The following is a 9,574-nucleotide window of genomic DNA, read 5'->3' as shown; positions in this document are numbered from 1 at the left end:
GACTAACCTAGTGGATGACAAAATAAAACTAATAAAGCATAATGAAGAATATCAATCGACAATCACCCGTAAGAAATCACAGTTTCTGTCAAATGAGATCATGGCAGCAAAAAATAGGCCAGCTCAACTTTTCCGCACAGTGGAGATGCTTTGCAAGCCAGCATGCCTGCAGACTGATAAAACCCTCTCCCAGGCAAGATGCAACGAGTTGGCAAACTTCTTTGCAGATAAAATATCCACCGTTTGGGCTGGAATCTCCACAGTGCCATCAAAGGAGTGTCAAACTACAAAACCTGCCAGTATAAGCCACCTGCCTTCATGGACCAGCTTTCACCCAGTGGATGTAAAGGACATAGCTGAACTTGCTCGGATTTTGCGTCCCACCACCTGTGATCTGGACCCTGCCTCAACCAAGCTTCTGATAGGTTGTATGGATATAATTGGTCCTGTCTTTGCAAAAATTGTTTAATGCTCTTTGCAGACAGGCATATTTCCTGGACCCCTAAAGGAAGCAATTGTTAGACCTCTTCTTAAAAAACCTAATTTAGATCCCGACTGCATGACCAACTATAGACCGGTATCAAACCTTCCTTTTCTAGGAAAGGTTATTGAGAAAGTGGTTGCAAATCAACTGTAAACCCGCCTGACAACCCATGATATCTATGATCCATTCCAATCAGGATTCAGGAGAAGACATAGCACTGAAACAGCCCTGGTGTGTGTGTTAAATGATCTTCTGACGGCAAGAGACAGAGGCGACTGTTCAATATTAATCCTTCTGGATCTCTCTGCAGCATTTGATACCGTGGACCATGGGCTTCTGATTAAGTGTCTGATACATTTTTGTGGACTGGATGGCACAGTCCTAAATTGGTTCAAATCATTTCTCACAGGCAGGTCACAGAGAGTATCGTTTGGATTATACTCATTACCACCAGTGCCATTGCCATGTGGTGTCCCACAAGGTTCTATACTATCCCCCATGCTTTTTGCAGTATACATGCCCCGCTGGGTGAAATAATCAGGCGCCATGGGCTAGTCTACCACTGCTATGCAGATGATACACAACTGTACTTGTCCTTTGCTCCGGACACTGATAACCCAATAGCAACCCTTAATGGCTGTCTAGCTGAACTCCAGGAGTGGATGAGTGCTAGTTGGCTGCGACTGAACCCGGATAAAACAGAGGTCCTTATGATAGGACCAAAACATCAAAGGACAAGACGGCAGCATAGCCAACCAACTGGACTTACACTCGGGGATTCAGAATTATAAACCACTGATCGTGTGCGGAAACTTGGCGTTGTCCTGGATGGTGGCTTGACACTTAAACATCAGATATCAGCCACAATCAAATCCTCATTCTTTCACCTGAGGAACATAGCCAGAATCAAGCACTTAATTCCCTCAGATGATCTTCCAAAAGTTATCCATGCATTTGTATCATCTCGATTAGACTACTGTAATGCCCTCTACCTTGGTCTCTCAGCAAAAGAATTGCACAGCTTACAGCTGGTGCAAAACACAGCTGCCAGGCTGTTAACCAACCAGCCCCGTTCTAGCCACATAACACCCATACTCTACTCCCTTCACTGGCTGCCTGTAAGATGGCGAATCATCTTCAAGATTGGCTTACCGAGTTTCAAAGCACTACATGACCAGGGCCCAAGGTACTTGAAGCAGCTACTGACCCCATACTGCCCCACTCGATTACTGCGATCTGTAGATGAAGGACTTTTAGCAGTACCTAGAATCTCCCATAATTCATCTGGGGGTCGAGCTTTTAGTCATGCGGCTCTGTCTCTATGGAACTCACTTACCCACACAGTGCGAGAGGCCCCAACTATAGAATCCTTCAAAAGTAGACTCAAGACTTTCCTTTTTACTCAAGCATTCCCATAATTGTCCATTTAGTATCTCCATGCGTCTGAATTTTATGAAAATCTGTTCTGTACTTCATTATTTTCTGTACTATATTATGCTATGTATCTGTTAAGCGCCTTGAGTCCTATTGGAGAAAGAGCGCTATATAAATAAAATTATTATTATTATTAAGTGAACATTACATTTTTTTCAAAGTATTCACCAGTGGAGTCTATGCAAACTTGTTGGAGTAGCTGTCTTTTACATGCTGGATGAAGGTCTCCGCTGTAGCTTCCAGTGACTCAAAACAAATCTCATACATTTTGCATTTGATTTGTGGGAACATGAAGTCGTGGGTGGTCAGTCTGGACTGTATGGGGGTTGCCTAGGCTCTTGGATGCGTTTATGGGCCAGAAAATTCAGCCCTTTCCTGGACTTGGTGGGCTGGTGCATTGTCATGATGGAGAAGGGCACCACAAGCACAAGCTCTTGGATGGCGCATAGAAATGGCTTCTAGCACTTGCAGCAGGCATTGGTTGGCGCACCAGTCCCTAGTGACAGTGCGCTGCTGCATAAGTGGCACGGTAGGTACATAAACCGCCACCATCTGCTTGACCATGTTGCACTCCATTCAGAATTTCTGTGGCAGCGAACCTCTAACTGGGGTTCACTGGGCCGACTGTTGTTTGGTCTCAAATTCCAAATTGTAGATCCAGGATTCATCATCACTGATGATCTCTCAGACAGAGTTTGAGCAACCGCTATCAAAACTGGCCAGTATGTTGCGGCACCAAGTCATCCGAGCCTTCTTCTGCTTTCCAGTCAGCTGATTGGGCACCCAGTGTGCAGAAACCTTGTTAAGGTCAAACTTTTTGCAGTCGGTCAAAACTTCCTACTTTTGCAGACCACTCTTGTAGTCGTAGAAGATCATGGCTCTGCAGTGGCCTCTGTTGAGCTCCATAACAAGTTTGTGAAGGAAGTGAATATGTGGACTTCTTTAGTGTGCAGTGTGGCTTATATACAGTTCAGTGCCTTGACATTTCACGAGAACTTTAGTCAGAGATTACAGGGCCTTATTCAGGTTTGATAGCAACCAAAAAAACTCACTAATGGGCAAAACCATGTTCCTTGCATGTGGGGCAGATGTAACGTGTGCAGAGAGAGTTAGATTTGGGTGGGGTGTGTTCAAACTGTAATCTAATTGCAGTGTAAAAATAAAGCAGCCAGTATTTACCCTGCACAGAAACACTATACCCCACCCAAATTTAAATCTCTCTGCACATGTTACATCTGCCCCATTTGCAGTGAACATGGTTTTGCCCATAAGTGTGCTTTTTTGGTTAGCTAACAAACCGGAATAACCCCCACAGTTCACAACCAGTCAGATTGTGTCTACGCTACCTATTCACTGCATATATGGAAACTTATTGCACACCCCTCTACTATATTTGGGTCAATGACACCATCCACATGCCACTGTATCCATCCAATACTTATATTTTTATAAATATAACAATTGCCGATTGTCATTTTGAGTTGTTACAATGTTTGGTCAAAACTTAGAAGACCACACTACTGTTAACATTACATTTGTTTCAAATTATACTCTATTACTGCTTATCATGTTTGTTGTAGACACTTAATTGTGCATGTTAGTGGTAACACATATTTGAGAACCCATACCTTATAATCACTCTACTGACTATAATAAAAGTACAGTACCATGACATGCTGCCGTGAAGACATTAAACATACTGATGAATGCATGTATCATGCATAGGAAGAAGCTGATACATTAAAGGAGATGCAGTTACAATACCGGCTGTCGGGATCCCATATCTATTCCATTGAAAGCCTGCATCCCATCTGCCAGGATACCATATGTATTCCACACTGAAGGTCTTCCCACGTTTTCATGCCCTTTTTCCAGTTTGCTTTTTGGACAATGGGGGGTCATTCCAAGTTGATAGCTCGCTAGCAACTTTTTGCATCGCTGCGATCAGGTTAAATCTCTGCAAAACTGCGCATGCACCGCAATGTGAAGGTGCGTCGTACGGGTACAAAGAGGATCGTTGCTAGGCGATGGATTTAACAAAGAATCCATTCGCACAGCCGATCGCAAGGTAATTGACAGAAAGAGGGCGTTTGTGGGTGTTAACTAACCGTTTTCTGGGAGTGTTTGGAAAAACGCAGGGACCAAAAAGACTGAAGTGAGCGCAGCGGCTGAGTAAGTCCAGAGCTTCTCAGAAACTGCAAAAAACTTTTTTGTGCCGTCGGCTGCAAAAGCGTTCGCACCAGGGACGTGCAGTCAGGGGAGGCAGTGCCTCCCCTGTCATTAATGAATACAATAATCCAAAGAGATACTTATGACACATATTCTGTTTCTGTCATAAGTATCTGCTTTAGCGCTGATATTATTTTAAGAATGTTTTCCTTGAAAAAATCCTGTGTTAAAGGTGTTTCGGAGGCACCATTATCAGTGCCTCCGGCTGTCACTGTGAGAGAGCAGGAAGAGGGGGGCGGGGCCATGCGCTGGGCAGTGAAAGCCCGTTAAAAAAAACAGCAGATGCGGCACCTTACAGAAGTGCCGCTTTAGAATGGGGCGTGCTTTCAGCTCATATGAAAGCACGCCCCCACCCCTTTCAGCTGCTGCCTGGCCGAGAAGAATGCAGACATGTCACAGTCTGACATGTCTGCAGCAGCAGCAGTACCCGATGACTGCTCCCCCCTACCCTCTTTGCATGGCCACTCCCTCCCCATGCACCAGCCACCAATCTCTACTGCAGCATACATACATTCTTCCTCCCCTCACGCTGGAGGCCACACCCCTTTCCCCGATCTATTTGGGAAGATATGATTTCTCCCCAGCCAGCTCCGTGGGATGAGCCAGGGAGGGAATATACAGAGACTGCAACCTGCTACCACAATCAAAGGTAAGGATCTGTGGGGGGATGGGTGTTTATATACATACATACATATATATATATATATATATATAATCATATAATAATGTGTGTGTGTGGGGGGGGGGTAGTGATGTTTTGTGGGATTTACTTTTTATTATCATCTACGCACACAGGGCCGGTGCTACCATTAGGCAGCTGCCTATGAGCACCAGCACTTGAAGGGCGGCGCTGAGTGGAACAAAAAAATGAAGGAAGTGACTGTTGACAGTGCAGTGCGCTCGCCGTGAGGGGTACCCATTCCCTGCTCACCCGGTGTCAGATCTGCCGTTAGAGCCACATGTCCGAGGGTTGTTCCCACCAGCACCTCCAGCGTTGCTCGCTCACTCCCCCGCCCCCGTCTGGGACCACAAACCGTGTAAGCAGGACACGGTGACGGAGCTGCTGGAGCCCGAGGAGGAGGCCGGGTGCCGGTGGCGTTTAGTATATTACTTATCATGCAGCCTGGGACCAGCCAGCAGGAGCCAGAGGCAGAACTTTACTATAAGGATGACGGCTCAGGGTGCCATTGACTTCCTATAAGCCGGCGCCAGAGCACATCGCTGGGGCCAGCTAAGTTTACCATGTACTTGCAGGAGGCTTACTGACCCCTTCCCAGGGACAAGTGGCCGCCTCTCTACAAAAGCTCCTCCGGCTCAGACACCTATCATCCGGTTGATGCGGAAGTCAGTGATTCCGCCCTTCACAGGATCAGCCACGGGGAGTGAACATTCCAGGAGCCCCATCAATGGACACAGGAGGCCGGAGGCACCGAGACTGGCACTGCTGCTGCTACTACTTCAGGTAAGTCATTGTCACTGTCTCTACTTGCCTGATGTACAGTACACCCAGAGCAGCTTCTCTAGTACAGCCCCATGCCCTACATTATGCTGCACATCTGACGGCTCCCTATTGCCCTGATACACCGCGACTGCTCCCTATGTGTCCCTGATGCGCCCCGACTGCCCCCTGTGTGTCCCTGATGCGCCCCGACTGCCCCCTGTGTGTCCCTGATGCGCCCCGACTGCCCCCTATGTGTCCCTGATGCACCCCGACTGCCCCCTATGTGTGCCTGATACGCCCCGACTGCCCCCTGTGTCCCCGATACGCCCCGACTGCCCCCTGTGTGTGCCTGATACGCCCGACTGCCCCGTGTGTCCTTGATGCGCCCCGACTGCCCCCTATGTGTCCCTGATGCACCCCGACTGCTCCCTATGTGTCCCTGATGCACCCCGACTGCTCCCTATGTGTGCCTGATGCACCCCGACTGCCCCCTATGTGTCCCTGATGCACCCGACTGCCCCCTATGTGTGCCTGATGCACCCCGACTGCCCTCTATGTGTCCCTGATGCACCCCGACTGCTCCCTATGTGTCCCTGATGCACCCCGACTGCCCCCTATGTGTCCCTGATGCACCCGACTGCCCCCTATGTGTGCCTGATGCACCCCGACTGCCCCCTATGTGTCCCTGATACACCCCGACTGCCCCCTATGTGTGCCTGATGCACCCCGACTGCTCCCTATGTGTCCCTGATGCACCCCGACTGCTCCCTATGTGTGCCTGATGCACCCCGACTGCCCCCTATGTGTCCCTGATGCACCCGACTGCCCCCTATGTGTGCCTGATGCACCCCGACTGCCCTCTATGTGTCCCTGATGCACCCCGACTGCCCTCTGTGTCCCTGATGCACCCGACTGCCCTCTGTGTCCCTGATACACCCGACTGCCCCCTATGTGTCCCTGATACACCCCGACTGCCCCCTATGTGTCCCTGATACACCCCGACTGTTCCCTATGTGTCCCTGATACACCCCGACTGCTCCCTATTCCCCTGATTGCTCCCCATGTCCCTGATACACTCCTCACTGCTCCCTTAAGGACCCATTTATCCTTGATCGTATTTGCAATGCAACCTGAGTCTGAGGTACATGATTCTGGCACAGTGAGATAGCGATCTAGTGAGGCAGCGATCTCTCTATGCTAGTATCAGTCATCTTACCCTAACTCTACCGCTGTCAGGAGCTGATGGAGCTCGAGGAGGAGGGCGGGGGTGGCATCTTCTACCAGGCAGGGAAGGGCTTCCCCAACTACCAACTGATCTGTACCCCCTCACAGCCAGCCTTGACCAGCGGCGGCGACTGGGAGTCAAAACCCGAAAAACTACGAGTGAGTCTTCAAGGGAGACTTCCCTCATCCGTAGCCACAGCATCAGCCAGAACAGAAAGGCAACCATGGTCAGTACCTCAGCCAACCGTCAGTCATGAGACTGGCAGGAGGTTCTGCAGCAGCTGTGACTCTCTAGTGCCTGAGAGGTGTCAGCTGCCTGCAGATGACCATAATAACATGCCAAAACATTAATGTGTGGGTGTGTCTCTCTCTCTCTCTCTCTCTCTCTCTCTCTATATATATATATATACTGTATATATATATATATATATATATATATATATCTACTGTATATATATATATATATATATATATATATATATATATATAATCTCCATATGCACGGTGGGAACAAATGAATGTAATATGCTGTGTCTGCACATTTTCACCTCAGGGGCTCTGTATTTTGCTGAGTGGGGGTGGGGGTGGGGGCGTTTGCTGTTTATTTGCCTAGGGTGCTGAGAAACCTTGCACCGACCCTGCACGCACAGAGGTGTATTCAGCAAGAAGGGGTCAGTGTACTGTCTTCATCCGGGGCCCCTTCTTTTTAGCCGGCGGTACAAGTAATACCCCTTTTCAGACCGCCTGAGATGGGTCACAGTGTGCGACCCGCCCCAGGCCCCTTGCCGCCGCTGTCTGCAACCCGGTATATTGCCGGGTTGGTGACATCAGTGGTGACGCGGCAGGGATCTCCAAGCGCCACCCATACACACACAGTGAACGGGAAACGGGTCGCATCAACCTGGCTCCCATTCACACTGCACAGTGAGCTGCGTTGAACACGAGTTCAACCCTGCTTGTGACCAGGATTAAAATACCGGGTAACTCTACCCAGTATTTCAACCCTTGCACCTTTCAGACCGCACCTGAACACGGGTTATGCGCTCTCATGTGTCAATAACCTGTGTTCATAGGTGGTAGTCTGAAAGGGGTATGAGTAGACTCTGGTGCTGTCCTAGAGTCCACTCACCAGCTTTTACCAATAGTCATAGTCAGTGGGTTTTTGGGGGAGGATGAGTGGTAGGCTAAAATTTATCCTAGGGCGCAGTGCCACCGTGCACTGGCCCTGCTCCCAGACACGGACCTGTACAGGTGGAGCTAGGAAGTGCTGGAGGAAGAGCAGCCCCACCACAGGGAGCAGGTTTGTTGTTTCCTCTCTCTGTTACCAGCTGCAGCAGGGGCTGGCCAGGATTTGCTCTGGAGAATGGCGGGTACTTTAGTTTGACATGGACTAAGCTCACCAGGGACCGGGCTGTACTGCTTATATTCTATGCTATACTGCTAACAGAGTGGGACAGAGTAATGTGCTCTCCATAGTGTATTTATTAACAGTTTTGTACATAGCGCAGCAAATTCCGTTGTCACCCACTGCTGTCACCCTCTCCCTGTCACCCGCAGTTGGCACCAACTGCTGTCACTCTCTCCCTGTCACCAGCTCCCTGGCATCACCCTCTACCTGTCACCTACTGCTGTCACCCTTTCCATGGCATCATCCTCTCCCTGGTGTCACCCTCTGCCTCTCTCCATCACCCTTTACCAGTTACCCTCTGCCTGTCACCCACTGCCTCTCTCCATCACCCTTTACCAGTTACCCTCTGCCTGTCACCCACTGCCTCTCTCCATCACCCTTTACCAGTTACCCTCTTCCTGTCACCCACTGCCTCTCTCCGTCACCCTCTCACTGTAACCCACTGCATCTACCCTGCATCACTGTCTCCCTATCACCATCTCTCTCCTGTCACCCTCTGCCTTTCCAAGGCATCACCCTCTCCTTCGTCATACGAATACAGCATTCCCATTGTGGATTTGTTGTCTGGCCACACCCTCATTGCAAATCCACACCCAGTTTTCCGGGAGCACGTGTGCCTTTGGCACACGCAGGGACAGTGGCGGTAGCGGGCATGATAGATGCTAGAACCAAGTGGGCTAAAGAACCTCTGATGTCAGGAGGAGGAGCTAGGCTGGCGGGACAGTTCTTTCACTATGCACGCCACCCACTACTACCTTTAGTAACCTGGTGGCGCGCGGAGCAAGCCACCGTGCCCAAAGCGTGGCGAATGAAGCAAGCCCACAAGGGTACATTTCGGGTACCCTGTTCGGCCCTGGTGATGTCAGAGGTTCTTTCTCCAACTGGGTTTTAGCCATAACCTAGCGGGTATCGGCTCAGGGGTGGTAGCGGACATTGGCTCGACGGCGGTAGGGGTCATCGGTGGAACTCGGCAGACATTATGGCTGCAGTGCCTCACCAGCCACTGACCTCACCGCACGCCACTGGTTCGCACACTTGCATAGCGAAAATACACTCCCCCATAGGCTGCGACTATCTGATCGCAACGCTGCAAAAAGTTGCTAGCGAGCAATCTACTCGGAATGACCCACAAAATTCACACAACCTCGCTATGAGTAGTGTGAATTGGTATTTCTAATTGAATTGAAATCTCCGGTGCATGAAGGCGAAGTGTGCAAGTTTAACTATGTGAGTTTGCCTTCTGCAAATGCACCTAATTGAATTCCCCCCATAATATTCTTTGTTAACCTCACAAACTTTTTTATGATTACAAATGTACAATATGTTCACTCTTATATTCTGACTGCAAGGATGT

Source organism: Pseudophryne corroboree, chromosome 2 (assembly GCF_028390025.1).
Source record: "Pseudophryne corroboree isolate aPseCor3 chromosome 2, aPseCor3.hap2, whole genome shotgun sequence".
Lineage (NCBI taxonomy): Eukaryota > Metazoa > Chordata > Amphibia > Anura > Myobatrachidae > Pseudophryne > Pseudophryne corroboree.
Note: the sequence above shows the minus strand (reverse complement) of the source record.